This window comes from Eurosta solidaginis, chromosome 2 (genome assembly GCF_040869045.1).
Source record: "Eurosta solidaginis isolate ZX-2024a chromosome 2, ASM4086904v1, whole genome shotgun sequence".
In the NCBI taxonomy this organism is placed as follows: domain Eukaryota; kingdom Metazoa; phylum Arthropoda; class Insecta; order Diptera; family Tephritidae; genus Eurosta; species Eurosta solidaginis.
In genome coordinates this window covers 223,344,388-223,363,663 of record NC_090320.1, presented here as the reverse complement: position 1 = coordinate 223,363,663, position 19,276 = coordinate 223,344,388, and the positions used below count along the sequence as shown (strand labels likewise).

Below are 19,276 nucleotides of genomic sequence, written 5' to 3'. Positions count from 1 at the left end.
CTAGCGCGACCATCTCGGGAACGATTTATGTGGCCACATTAAACCTTCAGGCCATTCCCTCCCTTCCCACCCCAAAACCCTTTCTATACTATGGAGCCCTTGTTGGTTGACTGCCACGCAAAAAAAATATACCTCAACAAATGAAAGGGGTTATGCAGGCTATCTATAGCATAACAGGAGCTCTGAAAACATCCCAGACGGCTGCACTGTAGAAACTCTGTTCTTCTCTGGTTGGAGATTTTACAGGTGTCCGTAGATTGATTGGAGATTTTACAGTTTAGTTTTTAGGTTGGTTTATTCAGTCTATGATCAATATTTAATCTAGTTGAGAGCTTATTTAGTTCAGTGAGGACGCAGAAAGTTGGGCTAAAATTTAAGTAATTGGCTCTAATAGCACTCAAATAAAAAGGTAGGAATGCGCGCAGATTTCTTTGCGAGCTAACGATTAGGTCGTACACAAACATAACCAAGTTCACCGTTCTCCTCGTTTCCAGTGATTGCAGATTGATCAGTTTACAATGAGAAGAATAAGAAGGCAGTGGCTTAACAAAATGTATTGAGTTCAAAGCAAACCGGACAAACTTTCTTTGAACTCTTTCTATTCTGTACGAATGACTTGTAGATGCGGTTCCAAATATTGGAAGCATATTCTAGCTTAGAGCGCACTAGTTTCACTAGTGTGATTGGTGAATGTGAGATTAGAATCAAAGGTAACGCCTAGATCAACATGTTCATTAATTGACGAAAGAAAAAATTATTGGTGCGACACCAATCAACCAGATTAATACAGTAATTTTGCAGAAGGCAGGAATCTGATGGCGCATCGATTCTACGGAAAAGTTTGAAATCGTCAGCATATAGCAGAATACTGGAGTTTTTGAAGCAGGAGCTGATAGCATTTATGAAAAACAAAAACAGGAGGGGACCAAGAATACTGCCCTGTGGTACTCCATATGTTGCGACAAATGAGTGGGACTTAAGATTTTCGATATTAACACACAACAAGTAAGGAAGGCTAAGTTCGGGTGTAACCGAACATTACATACTCAGCTGAGAGCTTTGGAGACAAAATAAGGGAAAATCACCATTTAGCAAAATGAACCTAGGGTAACCCTGGAATGTGTTTGTATGACATGTGTATCAAATGAAAGGTGTTAATGATTATTTAAAACGTAGTGGGCCTTAGTTCTATAGGTGGACGCCTTTTCAAGATATCGCAATAAGGGTGGACAAGGGGTGACTCTAGAATGTGTTTGTACGATATGGGTATCAAATTAAAAGTATATGAGGGTTTTAAAAGGGAATAGCCCTTAGTTGTATATGTGAAGGCGTTTTCGAGATATGGACCAAAATGTGGACCAGGGTGACCCAGAACATCTTCTGTCGGGTACCGCTAATTTATTTATATATGTAATACCACGAACAGTATTCCTTCCAAGATTCCAAGGGCTTTTGATTTCGCCCTGCAAAACTTTTTCCTTTTCTTCTACTTAATATGGTAGGTGTCACACCCATTTTACCAAGTTTTTTTCTAAAGTTATATTTTGCGTCAATAGACCAATACAAATACCATGTTTCATCCCTTTTTTCGTATTTGGTATATAATTATGGCATTTTTTTCATTTTTCGTAATTTTCGATATCGAAAAAGTGGTCGTGGTCATAGTCGGATTTCGACCATTTTTTACACCAATACAAAGTGAGTTCAGATAAGTACGTGAACTGAGTTTAGTACATATATATCGATTTTTGCTCAAGTTATCGTGTTAACGGCCGAGCGGAAGGACAGACGGTCGACTGTGTATAAAAACTGGGCGTGGTTTCAACCGATTTTACCCATTTTCACAGAAAACAGTTATCGTCATAGAATCTATGCACCTACCAAATTGCACAAGGATTGGTAAATTTGTGTTCGACTTATGGCCTTAAAAGTATTCTAGACGAATTAAATGAAAAAGGGCGGAGCCACCCCCATTTTGAAATTTTGTTTTATTTTGGTATTTTGTTGCACCATATCATTACTGGTGTTGAATGTTGACATAATTTACTTATATACTGTAAAGATTTTAAATTTTTTGTTAAAATTTGGCTTTAAAAATTTGTTTTTTTTAAAAGTGGGCGTGTTCGTCATCAGATTTTGCTAATTTTTATTTAGCATACATATAGTAATAGGAGTAACGTGCCTGCCAAACTTCATCATGATATCTTCAACCACTGCGAAATTATCATAAGGTCAACGCACCTACCGTCTTTGGTAATGAATTGTCGCACTTTTTCGGTTTTTCGAAATTTTCGATATCGAAAAAGTGGGCGCGGTTGTAGTCCGATTTTTTTCTTTTCAAATAGCGATCTGAGATGAGCGCCCAGGAACCTACATACCAAATTTCATCAAGATATCTCAGAATTTGCTCAAGTTATCGTGTTTATAGACGGACGTACAGACGGAAGGACATGGCTAAATGAATTTCTTTTTTCACCCAGATCATTTTGATATATAGAAGTCTATATCTATCTCGATTAGTTTATGCCGTTACGGATTACCGTTATGCGAACAAAGTTAATATACTCTGTGAGCTCTGCTTAGCTGAGTATAAAAATCTGTTCCTTAGGTAGGATTTCAACCAGCGTAAAAACACAGAGTGGAAACCAATGAACTCAAATTTATGTAAGAGGATCTGGTGAGAGATTTTGTTGGAGGCCATCGAGAAGACCGTGTATATAGTATTAACTTGATATCCATCCAAAGATGCCAAGTTAGTGACAGTAGAGCGTCCGGAAAAAAATCCATATTGATTGGGTTTAACAATGCACTTGACTCTAAAAGATAGTTTCTCTTGTATAAACTGGGAAGTGTGTTCTAATGATAGTGTTCATGAAGTACCCTGCTGAGTTCGTACAAGCCTCGTCCGCTTCTCTTAAATGGGCATAGTAATGATCTTTGGACAGAATTGTGCTCAGCCTCGAGGAATAGCGAATGTTTTCTAAAAAAGAGCAGAAGAGTTGTCAAGACACCGTCTTTGCTACCAGTACCGCTTTTTTCTATAGTTTCCGTGCGTTCCTGTATAGTTGCCAGACTTTGGTAGTGTAGAACTCATTAAATGCCTTTCTCATTGCTGCTCTAAGTATTTTAAGGTCCCCACTCCACCAAGATGGAAACTTCTTTTTACGAATACTAATTAGGTAGGATTTGTTGTATGAAATTATTACCGCTGGCTCAAACTTGGCTACAACTTTATCTAGCTCTTGTCGACAGCTGATGTTAAAGCAATGGCTTAATTTTAATGCTTGAATTGTAAGACTAACAGATCCATCCCAATGTGTTCCTTTAGGGCTCCAGTAGCGGAGAGCTTGTCCAGGTATGAACATTAGATCGAAGAAAATTCACCTTCTGTCGTACTAGCTCGAAAATCGCAGGAACGATTTTTTGACCCCAAACCTTCGTGCCTGTGGATTTTATTCGCCTCTTATGACAGGCATGCCTAATCGTTGGAATGTACCTAGCCTTTCAATCGGTTTGTTCTCCCTTTTCTCATCTTTATTGCTGTTCAGGTGGGTTTTGTGCTTTAGTTTAGCCATAGCAGCGCTCCTTGAGGTCTTACGTTCACATTTACTTCCGGAGGTGGCCGGGTATCGGGAAGGTTTAGTTGAAATACAGCTGAATATATCCCAGGTAAAGCCGCATCACAATAGAGGTAAGTAAGTAGGTAAGGCTTCGATGGATACCGCATATCACTGTCATCTCCAATATATGCGCAGTAGTATGTACATACATTAGACTGGGTCGATTTGTATGGACGAAAGTTAACCGATATAGCGCCATCGATTTTTCGATAGGATTTGGGCTCAGAAAAAAAAAGTTCCACTACGCATACCCAAAAAATAATTTTCGAGCCTGCGAAACAAAAAATGGTGAAAGGGTACATTTTTCGACCAAAACACTCCCCAAACCCAAAAAATATTTTTTTTTTTTCAAAAAACTGTCGCCATATTTTTTTGGGTATGCATAGTGGAATTTTTTTCCTGAGCCTAAATCCTATCGAAATCGGTTAATAAATAGACCCATTCTAATGTACATACCTCTATTTGTACTTTCTATGTAGCTATGGGTTGGCTGCTGTGATTGCGTCTATGCGGTTCATCTCATTCCATTTTCTTCATAAAACCCGCTGCTTCTAACGGTTGTTGCGTTGCAGTTATTATGACTTTTTGTTATTATTGTTTCATTTTCATAAATTTAGTTGTGAGCTTTTCAAATGTGGTGCACACGCAGCAATCAAAATACCAACAGCTAGATACACTTTTACTAAATCGTTATGATGGCGTGCAATACATTCTTTTTTCCATTCTTGTTTTTAACCGATTCTTCTTCTCCTTCATCAACAATCATACATTAGGTACATTATTTATGTGAAGTTGTTAACACACGCCTTAGGGTTGAACATTGTTTAAGTGCGTTATTATTTAGTGTTGTTGCTGTTTTATTTTATTGTTAATTCCTTTGTTGTTTGTGCTCTTTGCATAAATTATGAATAAAACGCATATCAACATGTTGCCGCAAGACTGCACGCAGAAGCAGCACGTAGCTCCATTGTACTTTCAATTTCGTATACTTCTCTGTCCAGTGAGAAAAGACGCGAGAAAAGTGAGTTTCATTGTGAGAGAGGGAAATTTTGAAACCAAAGGAAATTCATTTTTGCATGCAAAATTAAAATTTATTGTATAATAAGAAAGATTGCGAGACTTGTCTTTATTGCTTACTACCCAAAGAGTTATTTAGGAAGGTTAGGTTGGGTTGAACTGGCCGGTCAATAAATCATGACCTCACATAGACTGAATTGTCCCAGTGTTACCTGAATTAGTTTGACGACCAAACGGAAAACCACAATTAGGTACCTACCAGGACTTATGTTAAAGAATAAATCCGTTCCCTTGGCAAATTTGAGAAGTTTTCTAGGACCTACCCTAATTGCTGCTTTGAAATCTGGCATTTCTGCCGCACCTAATAGCTAAAGCCTAGGCCTAGCGTGCGCAGAACAAGAAAACAAAACGTGCTCAACCATTTCTTTCCGTAGCTCGCACTTCCTACATCTGCTGTCACTGACGAAGTTTTATTTATAAGCATATTACGCCAGAATGCAGTATCCAGTTAGAATGCCCATCATGAGCCTTAAGGTTTTCCTCTTTAGGGATATCATCAATTTTGTGTGTCTAATGTCGTAGGATTTGCCCATGATCTTAGAAAATTTGCACCCCCGCGCTTCTATCCACGTCTTTTCTGATTTATTGATCATATGCAGCTCCTGTCTTCTTTTGTTTTCTCCTAAGCGGATTGGAATGTCTACCGATGACTCATCGAATGTTACATCCTCCTTTCTCAACTAATCGGCCTTTTTGTTACCTTCTTTCCCTTCCTAAAGTGTCATTTAAGTTTCTATAATGCTTCTTTGCGTTTCAGGAAACTTCTTGATGAGGTACTGTGTAATATTATTGCCTCAATCGACGCCTGACTATCAATATATATATTTACGCGGTAAGTAAGCTTCCTCCAAAATTTCTGCTGTTTTCTCCACGGTATGAAAGACACTGTAGCGATCTAGTAGCCTGTAGAATCTGTTTATTACGGATCGACGCAGTAAACAGTAGACCCGACCCGTAATTAGGCAAAGATAAAACATAATTTTTTTTGAGTGATTTAACATAAGGAGCTTTTCACGTCAAGTGTTCCCACTCGAAAGACTTAATGTCTCCAAAATCCACCAAAGTTGGTAAAAATATTGTCATTGCCGACACAAAAATTACAGTTCACTTTACCATCAACGATTGCCCAGCTTATTTGATTGCAATCAAATTTGTTTGCTTTTTTGTGATTTTAAAAAATACAATCTACAATAAACGTGATTGTAAATACTTAATTGCAATCGAATTGATTGCAATGAATTTAGAGACGCAATAAAATACTAAATATGATTGCAATTATGAAATATGCAATCATTTGGGACTTGGATCAGTCTATGTGGGGTCTTTATTGACCGGCCAGTTCAACGTAACCTAACCTTGGGACTTGGATACTCATATGCCCTTCTGTTAGTTTGTACGTTTATATATACTTACGATTAAAGCTTACGATTTCTCGAACATGTTCGAGAAGAGATTTCTCGCGAGTCTCGCCTTCTCGCGAGATTCTCGAATCTCGAATTAGCCATAAGGCTCACGAGCTTCTCGACATTCAACTTAATCGATTCATTGGCTGTTTTATATAGAGCTTACGATTTCTTCTAAAGCACAAGCCAAATTGTCCGCAAAACCAACAGTAAAATACCCCGAAATGTATAGAATATTGCCAATGCAGTGACTGAATTGAAAGTCGAGAAGATCGCGAGTATTACGAGTAATTCGAGATTCGAGAATCTCACGAGCCTTACGAGTAATTCGAGATTCGAGAATCTCGCGAGAAGCCGTGTTCTTGATGTCTCGTTGAAAAATAAAATATTGCGAAAAAAATTATATGTATTATAAATATGTTTTGAGTTAAATGTCATTGAAGCAATATAATCACAAAGAAGTCGCAAGTAACAAAAACCAAGTGTATAAATACTGTCCATACAGCGATTAATTAAGAATGTCGAGAAGCTCGCCAGATTTACGAGTACTTCGAGACACGAGAATATCGCGAGAAATCGAGTTGTCGATTTCGCGGGTCTCGAAAATCTCGCATGTGTTCGAGAAGAAATCGTAAGCTCTACTTACGATTATGAATGTTGGAAACACTCATGAATTCGTATTCGAATTGAACAAAAAAAATTAAAATCAATAGTTTTTCAGATTGATTGCAATGACAATTTCAGTACAATCAATTATGGTAGCCGAGGCATGTGTAGCAATGTACCAGAAACGTGATTGCAATCATATGCATACAAATAATTTTAGATTGTAATTTTTACACAATTAATGATTGTACAATCAACGATCGTAAGCAAAACATGATCACAATCAAACACTCAGAAGTGATTGTAGATTGTAATTTTTACAATCCTAAAAAATAAAATAAATAAAAAACGGAAAACCTGCCCGTAATGCAAAATCTGAAAAAGTTGCAAAAAAAATATAAAAACTAATTACACTTTTTTGATAACTCGGAGGAAATTGAATAAGAATCATCTAAACCAGTTTTTGGTGATTTGAAATTTGGTAGACTAAATATTTATTGAAAAAACAAAACGTATTGAAAAATCAATACTTGGTCACCTTGCATCCTCGCAAATGTCTTGTTGTACGAGTATTGTACTCTACAATGACAAACTTTTCACCAACTTTGGTGGATTTAAGAAATCAAGTTGTTCGAGTGAGAACACTTGACGTGACAGACCTACAGACCTACTAATGTCTTGCGAAAGTCGTGACGTCGCGCTCTGAATATGAAACGTTGTCTTTTCTGTGCTGTATATTTTATATAACAGGTATCATGGCAAAGAAAGCACCAAACCTAAGCGAGGTTTCATCTTTGGAACCTTTCAAGAAAGAAACGTTTTAAGCTGGAAAAAAGTTACAGCCATTGTTCTCTAATTATTGAAGTTCGTTACCTATTTATCGTTCTAAAAAGTTTCTCAGTTAAAAGAAATTTGGAGTTTTTTTTTACCTAAAACTCTACATGCGACATAAGAACTAGCCCTTTAAGCATTTTTTACAAAGAAGTTCTATGAAAAAATATTGAAAGCTTTAGTTTTCATATGGCACGTCGAAATATGGTTTGAAACCTTCGTCGGATTAAGGAATTTTTAAAACTCTAAAAAAAGAAAACAAAAACCTAAATTCAAAACCTATTAACAGAGTATTTTCATAATTTTATTGGGGTTAAACTATGAACTTAATTGAACAATATGTCTAAAATCTGAAAATTGTTTTAAAAGCTAACCCAGAATTATAAACTTTCTAAATAAAATAATTTAAAAAAAATTTTGTAAGTTAAACGGTTTTATTGAAAACAATACTTACATTAAGCAGGGATGCACCTTAACGTTAAGCTAATCGTTTATCAAAAAATTTCCACCGTTTCCGTTGAAACACTTCGAAATATTATCGATAAAGAAATTATCAAGATAAATTGTATCTCGTTTTTAACCGAAACGAAAAGCTTTCGTTAACGTTAAAAACGTTAACAAAAACGTGATACTTTATGTTTGATTTGTGCTGGCAATGCTATAGCCATGGTGAAGCCGTAAGGTGGCGACAACGAGCGCACATACACACACAAACTCTATGTAATTTGTTTGTGTAATTCGTTGGTGGTAATGTCAAAAATACTCTGAGAAATGTTCGTACTGTCAAAATTCATGAGAAAAGTTGCAATCAGCTTGGCTAATGCTTTCAACTTTAATGACTGCGCCATCAATCAGCTTTGCCAGCATAGTTTGAAATTAATAATCAACATAAACGATTTGATTTCGTTTTGATATGGCAGAAAACGAAACGAAATCATTTCGTTAATTTGACGATCTTAACGTTAAAAAACGAAACGAAATGACTTCGTTTCGTTTATTAACGTTGATTATCGTAACGAAATGATATCGTTTCGTTGGTTAAGCATGCCTGACATTAAGTAATAATAATACTAAAAGATAGAAAATAATTAGAAAGGTCCTAGGTACTAGTCATCACACTCCTCATCAATCTAGTTGATCAGACAATTAAATAAAAGCGTCGGGCGCATGAAATTTCTAAAAATGTGAGGCGTAGCATAACCTGAATACGGTTTAGTGGGTTTTACTTATGACTATCAATAGAAATTTGACGCGTCCAACGCTTTTATTTAATTGTCTGATCAACGCCCTAGGTTGATGAGGAGTGTGATGACTAGTACCTGGGGCCTACCTAATTATTTTCAAGCTTTTAGCATTATTATTATTTAATGTAAGTATTGTTTTCAATAAAACCGTTTAACATAAAAATTTCTTTAATTATTTTATTTTCAAGTTTTTAGTCTTTAATTGCCTATTATTTCTAATTATATTTAGTGACTCATTGTTACAAGGACTCTTTCCAGACAATTTGTTACAATCTAAGTCCTCAATACATAATCCTTTCAAAGACTTGGCGCCACGTATGCTTGTCCCTCCTCGAACTCCAAAGTATTTTGATGTCACTTCTACCAGACTGTATGTAAAATTTGTTCCAAGTAAGAGCCAAATCGGATCACAAATACAAATATCTCGATTCTTGCGCCACCTGGCGGCGATTTTTTTCATGTGTCGCTTTCTATTCATGTATGTAATATGTATTCAAAATATGAGCCTAATCGGAACACAAATATGATTTTTTTAATATCTCGATTCTTGCTCCACCTGGCGGCGATTTTTTTCCATATACCGCTTTCTATTGATGTATGTAAAATGTGTTCAAAATATAAGCCTAATCGGAACACAAATACAATTTTTTTTATCTCGATCCTTGGGCCACCTGGCGGCGAATTTTTTCATAGTTCGCTTTTTATTCATGTATGTATTATGTGTTCTAAATATAAGCCAAATCGGACCACAAATACGATTTTTTGAACTATATTCCAAGTTTCAAGCTTGTATCTTACCGGGAAGTTATTTAAATTTTAATTACAAAGTTCATAAACAAGGCCGCCCAGTAGGACGGCCACTACACAGAGTCAAGCTAAATAAAACCGTTTAATAATAATTATTATTTGCTAATTTCAATTAGAAGAAAACTTTTCTAAGCGGGGTCTCCCCTCGGCAGCGTTTGGCAAGCACTCCGAGTGTTGTATATTGGAACGATTTTCCGTCATCCCTTGTCAAATTAGGTTTTGAGACAAACCGGTTTCGGCGTTGTGCCATGATCAGTGTCGATTTTCGTTCTGATCTGTTGTTGTCGTTTGTCCTGTACTTTATAGTTCGTAGGTATATGAGCAGGTATTGTCAAATTGAAGCTTGTTTATATTTAGTTATGTGTATGTGCTGTGTGTTCATTCAGAACCGAGGGTGGTTTACTAATCGATATGTGTGGCTGACTGGGGTAGGTAAAGGTTCCAATATACATCATTTATCCACCATGTCGGAAAATCAACCAAATAAGATAACTCCGAGTGTATTTCTGCCATGAAAAGCTTTTCAGTGAAAACGCATCTGCCTGGCAGATGCCGTTCGGGTTCGGAATAAAAAATGTTCCGCCAATTTGTAGGAAAAATTAAAAGGATCACGACGCGAACTGGAAGAAAAGATCGACCTAAAATCTATTCGGAGGCTATCGCGCCTTACATTTATTTATTTGCGTATTTAAGTCAGTAAATAAATTTTAACAACTTTCTCGAAAGCTTAACCACATCAACAAAGACCACGATAAATTGCCAATTGTCAAAACCGACAATAATAACAGCTGGGTTTATTTTGTCGAGTTAAAGGTCGACAAAAGTTAGTGAATAGCAGTATTGGTAAAATTATTGTTAAGCTAAGTTGCCGCTGTCAAAGCAAATACTCTGAGTGTATTTCTGCCATGAAAACCTTCTCAGTGAAAGCTCATCTGCTTGCAAATGGCGTTCGGACTCGGAGAAAAAACATGTAGATCCCATCCCGCCCATTTGCAGATTAAAAAGGAGCAAATTGTAAGAGAAGTTCGGCCTAAATCTCTTCGGACGTGTATTGCGCCTTGTGTTTAATATGTGAGTCATCATCATCATTAATTGGCGCTTAACCGCCAAGCGATTTTGACCTTTCGTAACAAGTCACGCAGCGAGACCTGTTTCGCGATAGCTGACAACAAGGATGGTAAAGCTTCCTCTACCTTCATCTCTCAACTCAGCGGGGCCTTCTCTTTCCCCTGATTCCAAACTGCGGTGTCGACTGAAATATTTTCTTGGTCGAAGCGTCTTCGTCCATCTGCATAACATGACCTAACCAGCAGAGCCTTTTGGGTTTATACTCGTTGCACTATTTTTCCAATTGCCTACCCAGTCGTAGTACTTATTGGCAAGAGTTATTCTTTGTTTGATTTCTAAATTGAAATAGTTTTTGCTGTTAATGCTGGTTTCGATATCCTTCACATTATCGAATTATAATCGCGAATGCCCCTTTTCTTTCCTCATTGACCGCAATACCCACTTGTTTGCTTCTTTATCTAATCCGGAAGGCAGAAGTCACGGAGCGTTAGTTTAGGCTTATGATATCAACATCATCAGCATACGCCAGTAATTGTACGCTCTTGTACCACCACGGTTTAGTTCTGCTGCTACAATTATTTTCTCCAGAATTGTTAAAGAAATCGTACGAAAGGGAGTCGCCTTATCTGAAGCCTCGTTTGGCTTCGAATGGCTCGGAGAGGTCCTTTCAATTCCTTACGGAGCTAATGGTGTTGCTCAACGTCATTTGGCATGGCCCTATTACCGTTGCAGGGGAACTTAAATTCAGATATAGCTGCAAACAAGCTACGCATTTTCGCGCTGCCAAAGGCTGCTTTTGAAGTCGACGAAAATATGGTGAGTGTCGATTCTCGTCAGTGTTCTCCAGGCGCGTCGTACGCTATATAGAACCTTATATATTAAGCAGGCTGATTTCGCGGTAATTGGCGTGGTTTGCGCGATTGCGATTCGTGAGGCATGTGCTTATCCGACTTTGAATCAATGATATTTCACTTATCAAGTTTTACTGTAAGAGGAAATGGGCAGACATTTTTTTTAAACGGTCGGTGCCACGTGTTATGTAGAAAAGTAATTTATCTGAAATGAAATGTACAATTGAAGCTCGCGCTGAGTATATAATGTTCGGTTACACCCGAACTTAGACACCTTTACTTGTTTTTTAAGAGTTTAAACAAATGTGTTCACAAAGTAGTATATATTTTAGAAATCAACAGGCAATGGTTTCCCTATTGAGCTGTTGAAAAAGACAGGTTGTAATATTAGTGATTAAAGTGACATGGATGGTTTAAATGTTGGTAGGCTAGGGTGATTGAATGAGGTTGAATTCATAGTTAATTTGGGCAAAAATATGTATGTAGGTATTTTGATGTAGGTTTGGCACAATATATGTACATATGTATATGGAGATTTATTTCTCTGACATTATCATATTGAAATTTTTGCATATGGCAGTATTTAGAAATACTTACTTATATGGCGCTGAACCGTCCAAACGGTTATGGCCGTTCAACAAGGCGCGCTAGTCGCTTCTTCGCTGTGCCAACTGGCGCCAATTGGTAATATCAAGGGCATTTACATCGTTTTCCATCTCTGCTTCCGTAGGCGGGTTCCGATAAAAATACTTTCTTAGTCGGATCATTTTCTTTCATTCACATAACATGGCCTAGCTAGCGTAGCCACTGCGTTTAAATTCGCTGAGCTATGTTGATGTCTGCGTCATAGTACAGATTTAGAAGTATGATATGTATGAGAAGGACACAATTCCCCTCTCTTTCTAACACACTGCCGTTTGACACTTCGGTCAGTGTCAAACTAGTGTGGAACTCAGTGGAACCTGCGTTTGACACTGAACGAAGTGTCAAAATTACCGGGGTTGCTGTCGTGGAAAGCGACGCAGTGAAACAAAAAAAGGAGCGGAATATCAGATATGGGTTGCGATGATGGTAAATTTTTTTGAACGAATTTAGTATGAAAATGTATTGCACCTATATGCGTCCTACAGAAAATTATACAAAAGTCTTGAATTGGGGTATCTGAGGACACGTAGTTATTCCAGCATTAAGAATACAAACACGAGTGCTAAGTTTTTGTACCCGTTCAAAAGTTTTCCGCGAAAAACAGTTTGAAACCAAGGTCGCCTGCAATAACCCGTCCAAAAATGTGGAAAGAGAAAAGAAAAGACGCGTTTTGTCCTGTTATCAATAGTTCAAAGGCGAAAAAGTATTCCAATTATTGGGAGCGAGGCAAAAACGCGTCTATTAATACCTCCCCCGACGGTTTTGGTCGTGTTTTAGTAATCGTCCCCGTTAATAAAGTATCACAATTTGTTAATTAAAATTGTCCAAAACATATGGATTTTAAAGAGATATGTAATTAAGTGCTCATTTGAAAGTAAATACGAATATTTCTTTGTAATATTAGAATAAAAATTGTACAGTTTTCGCTAGCAGCTACTACACTTTTCTTGGACCTAAGAAGTACAACAGTGCCAAATAGCCTCTACACAAAAAACGAACTAGAACAAGCATTTTATCAGGTCAGCGTGACTGTGTATGTGCGCGCTGCTACATATCCTACTTGTAGACCTATACTATGGTCTGCGTATAGCTCGTTCAGCTCATCAATAAATCTTTCGATACTAGCCGTCGCCAACGTGTAATAGTCTGTAAATCTTTCGAAGAACTATTTTTTCGAGCACTCCCTGAGCTGCCTCAACTGATGTTGTCAATGGTAAGAATGCTCCAAGAATTTGGATCACGGAGCCATACGACAACATTATCAATAAAATTACAACAACTGCCTTCTCGGAATTGCAAAAAATAAATTTTTACAAAAACTTCAGTAAAAAGTATATAAATATCCTTCTGGAATGACAACAAATAATTCGATCAAAAACGCAACGAAATCTATCTAAACAGCAGCAAGTGCAGGCTGATTAGCAGGGAACGAATGTTGATAACTTTCGTTTAATTGTGAAATGAAATTCGCTTGAATTTTAACCCTAATCTTGACGGATACCTGTATTGTCATATTGTGTACCCGTGATTCTGGCTGGACCCCAAAGAAAATTTAACTTCAATTTATCACAACTGCACTTTATTTTTTTTAATAACATCTTGGAAACTTAAATAAGGCATTCTATTAATTAAATAAAATATTTAAATTAAAATTACTTTGTTTTTGTGCAATTAAAACATATGTAATAGCATTTTGAGTGTTACTGACAAACAGCTTCTTCACACTCCTGGCAAAAGAATCTTGTTTTTCTACTTAGAGGAAATAACTGCCTTATTCTTTTGTTTTTTCATTTCGCGTGGGATGCATGCTTTATTCCAACGTAGAACAGCTAGAAGCTCATTAGGCGCTTTCGTAAATTAAAACTAGAAAAGAAGTTATCGGCAACTACTGTGCAAGCTGAGTTTGCATATTTTTAAACCAAACGTGTCATTTAATTTTCTGCTTGGTTTTTTGCTCGCTCTGCATTGGCTACTTTTTATACTCAGTTGATCAGAGCTCACAGAGTATATTAACTTTGATTGGATAACGGTTGGTTGTACAGGTATAAAGGAATCGAGATAGATATAGACTTCCATATATCAAAATCATCAGTACCGAAAAAAAATTCGATTGAGCCATGTCCGTCCGTCCGTCCATCTGTCCGTTAACACGATAACTTGAGTAAATTTTGAGGTATCTTAATGAAATTTGGTATGTAGGTTCCTGGGCACTCATCTCAGATCGCTATTTAAAATGAACGATATCGGACAATAACCATGCCCACTTTTTCGATATCGAAAATTTCGAAAAATCGAAAAATTGCGATAATTCATTACCAAATGTGGATTAAGCGATGGAACTTTCTAGATGAGTTGAACTTATGACGCGGAATAGAAAACTAGTAAAATTTTGGACAAGGGGCGTGGCACCGCCCACTTTTAAAAGAAGGTAATTTAGAAGTTTTGCAAGCTGTAATTTGGCAGTCGTTGAAGATATCATGATGAAATTTGACAGGAACGTTACTCTTATTACTATATGTCTGCTTAATAAAAATTAGCAAAATCGGAGAACGACCACGCCCACTTTTTAAAAAATTTTTTTTTTAAATTCAAATTTTAAAAGAAAAGTTAATATCTTCACAGTATATAAGTAAATTATGTCAACATTCAACTCCAGTAATGATATGGTGCAACAAAATACAAAAATAAAAGAAAATTTCAAAATGGGCGTGGCTCCGCCCTTTTTCATTTAATTTGTCTAGGATACTTTTAATGCCATAAGTCGAACAAAAATTTATCAATCCTTCTGAAATTTGGTAGAGGCTTAGACTCTAGGACGATAACTGTTCTCTGTGAAAAAGGGCGAAATCGGTTGAAGCCACGCCCAGTTTTTATACACAGTCGACCGTCTGTCCTTCCGCTCGGCCGTTAACACGATAACTTGAGCAAAAATCGATATATCTTTACTAAACTCAGTTGACGTACTTATCTGAACTCACTTTGTATTGGTGTAAATAATGGCCGAAATCCGGCTATGACCACGCCCACTTTTTCGATATCAAAAATTACGAAAAATGAAAAAATGCCATAATTATATACCAAATACGAAAAAAGGGATAAAAAATGGTAATTGTATTGGTCCATTGACGCAAAATATAACTTTAGAAAAAAACTTTGTAAAATGGGTGTGACACCTGCCATATTAAGTAGAAGAAAATGAAAAAGTTTTGCAGGGCGAAATCAAAAGCCCTTGGAATCTTGGAAGGAATACTGTTCGTGGTATTACATATATAAATAAATTAGCGGTGCCCGACAGATGATGTTCTGGATCACCCTGGTCCACATTTTGGTCGATATCTCGAAAACGCCTTCACATATACAACCAAAGGCCACTCCCTTTTAAAACCCTCATTAATACCTTTAATTTGATAACCATATCGTACAAACACATTCTAGAGTCACCCCTGGTCCACGTTTATGGCGATATCTCGAAAAGGCGTTCACATATAGAACTAAGGCCCACTCCTTTTTAAAATACTCATTAACACCTTTCATTTGATACCCATATCGTACAAAAAAATTCTAGAGTCACCCCTGGTCCACCTTTATGGCGATATTTCGAAAAGGCGTGCACTTATAGAACTAAGGCCCACGCCATTTTAAAATACTCATTAACACCTTTCATTTGATACCCATATAGTACAAACAAATTCTAGAGTCACCCCTGGTCCACGTTTATGGCCATATCTCGAAAAGGCGTCCACCTATAGAACTAAGGCCCACGCCCTTTTAAAATACTCATTAACACCTTTCATTTGATACCCATATAGTACAAACAAATTCTAGAGTCACCCCTGGTCCACGTTTATGGCCATATCTCGAAAAGGCGTCCACCTATAGAACTAAGGCCCACGCCCTTTTAAAATACTCATTAACACCTTTCATTTGATACCCATATAGTACAAACAAATTTTAGAGTCACCCCTGGTCCACCTTTATGGCGATATCTCGAAAAGACGTTCACATATAGAACTAAGGCCCACTCCTTTTTAAAATACTCATTAACACCTTTCATTTGATACCCATATAGTACAAACAAATTCTAGAGTCACCCCTGGTCCACGTTTATGGCGATATCTCGAAAAGGCGTCCACCTATAGAACTAAGGCCCACGCCCTTTTAAAATACTCATTAACACCTTTCATTTGATACCCATATAGTACAAACACATTCTAGAGTCACCCCTGGTCCACGTTTATGGCGATATCTCGAAAAGGCGTTCACATATAGAACTAAGGCCCACTCCTTTTTAAAATACTCATTAACACCTTTCATTTGATACCCATATAGTACAAACAAATTCTAGAGTCACCCCTGGTCCACGTTTATGGCCATATCTCGAAAAGGCGTCCACCTATAGAACTAAGGCCCACGCCCTTTTAAAATACTCATTAACACCTTTCATTTGATACCCATATAGTACAAACAAATTTTAGAGTCACCCCTGGTCCACCTTTATGGCGATATCTCGAAAAGACGTCCATATATAGAACTAAGGCCCACGCCCTTTTAAAATACTCATTAATACCTTTCATTTGATACCCATATCGTACAAAATAAATTCTAGAGTCACCCCTGGTCCACCTTTATGGCGATATCTCGAAAAGGCGTCCACCTATAGAACTTAGGCACACTCCCTTTTAAAATTATCATTAACACATTTCATTTGATACCCATATCGTACAAACAAATTCTAGAGTCAGGACTGGTCCACCTTTATGGCGATATCCCTAAATGGCCCACTTCCTCTTAAAATACTGTTTAATACCTTCCATTTGATACACATGTCATACAAACACATTCCAGGGTTAGCCTAGGTTCTTTTTAAAACATGGTGATTTTTCCTTACTTTGTCTCCACAGCTCTCAACTGAGTATGTAATGTTCGGTTACACCCGAACTTAGCCTTCCTTACTTGTTCAATATAAATATCTCCAATCAAAAGATGATGAGTTTTTGCGTCACATGCCCAATATACTTTTATACCATACTTAGCCGGTTTTGAAAGTATGTATGAGTAAATTTTGTTCTTCGTCGATAAGGAAATAGTTGCTCGTCAACAGTTATCTCACTATCCTTCAAGATTCCTTAGAAAGTTTTCATTTAAAAAGTTCCAAATATCTATTATAAGTGCATTTTCTGGCGAAAGGATCTAGTGCGCCCGTCATCGAAGCGTGTATAAAGGGGTATTGTCAAAAAAAGATGGTATTCAAATCATCGTCGCTATCTGAACTGGTATATATATAACTGCTGCGACTTCAATTTCATATTCAGCTTCAATATATGAAACTTCAAATTCCGACTTATTTTCCACTTCTGAAGCGCAATCACTATCGCCATTGTCATTTTCGTTTTCAATTTCCTCGGCTAAAGCATTTGCAACCAACTCATGAAATTTGGGATGACCACGTGGCACATTATCATAAATAAAATATATTTTACTAAATAAATACACGTTTTCACGAATAACACCGAATTCTAATAACACGTGCAAAGTGAGAAAACAACAAGTAAGGAAGGTTAAGTTCGGGTGTAACCGGACATTACATACTCAGTTGAGAGCTATGGTGACAACATAAGGGAAAATAACCATGTAGGAAAATGAACCGAGGGAAACCCTGGAATGTGTTTGTATGACATGTGTATCAAATGAAAGGCATTAAAGAGTATTTTATGAGGGAGTGGGCCATAGTTCTATAGGTGGACGCCATTTAGGGATATAGCCATAAAGGTGGATCAGGGTTGACTCTAGAATGCGTTTGTACGATATGTGTATCAAATGAAAGGTGTTAATGAGTATTTTAAAAGGGAGTAACCCTTAGTTCCATAGGTGGACGCCGTTTCGAGATATCGCCATAAAGGTGGACCAGGGGTGACCCTAGAATTTGTTTGTACGATATGGGTATCAAATTAAAGGTATTAATGAGGGTTTTAAAAGGGAGAGGTGGTAGTTGTATAGGTGGTCGCCTTTTCGAGATATCGCCATAAAGGTGGACCAGGGGTGACTCTAGAATGCGTTTGTACGATATGGGTATCAAATGAAAGGTGTTAATGAGTATTTTAAAAGGGAGTAATCCTTAGTTCCATAGGTGGACGCCGTTTCGAGATACCGCCATAAAAGTGGACCAGGGGTGACCCTAGAAATTGTTTGTACAATATGGGTATCAAAAGAAAGGTGTTAATGAGTATTTTAAAAGGGAGTAATCCTTAGTTCCATAGGTGGACGCCGTTTCGAGATATCGCCATAAAGGTGGAGCAGGGGTGACCCTAGAATTTGTTTGAACAATATGGGTATCAAAAGAAAGGTGTTAATGAGTATTTTAAAAGGGAGTGGGCCTTAGTTCTATAGGTGGACGCCGTTTCGAAATATCGCCATAAAGGTGGACCAGGGTGACTCTAGAATGTGTTTGTACGATATGGGTATCAAATTAAAGGTATTAATGAGAGTTTTAAAAGGGAGTGGTGGTAGTTGTATATGTGAAGGCGTTTTCCAGATCGCGACCAAAATGTGGACAAGGGTGACACGGAACATCATCTGTTGGATACCGCTAATTTATTTATATATGTAATACCACGAACAGTATTCCTGCCAAGATTTTAAGGGTTTTTTATTTCGCTCTGCGGAACTTTTTCATTTGCTTCTACTTAATATTGTAGGTGTCACAACCATTTTATAAAGTTTTTTCTAAAGTTATATTTCGTGTCAATAAACCAATCCAATTACCTCACCATGTTTCATCCCTTTTTTCGTATTTGGTATAGAATTATGGCATTTTTTCATTTTTCGTAATTTTCGATATCGAAAAAGTGGGCGTGGTCATTGTCGGATTTCGTTTATTTTTCATACCAAAATAGAGTGAGTTCAAGTAAGTACGTGAACTGAGTTCATTAAAGATATGTCGATTTTTGCTCAAGTTATCGTGTTAACGGCCACGGACTGTGTATAAAAACTGGGCGAGGCATAAACCGATTTCGCCCATTTTCACAGAAAACAGTTAACATCATAAAATCTATGCCCCTACCAAATTTCAAAAGGATTGGTTAATTTTTGTTCGACTTATGGCGTTAAAAGTATCCTAGACAAAT

General features: G+C 37.2%; 1 protein-coding gene across 1 annotated transcript in view; it reads right to left on the bottom strand.

The window, feature by feature from the left end:
* qua (villin like protein quail) overlaps positions 1–19,276 on the bottom strand; it is a 108,426-nt gene that overhangs the window by 55,438 nt on the left and 33,712 nt on the right. The gene's annotated exons all lie outside the window — the stretch shown is intronic.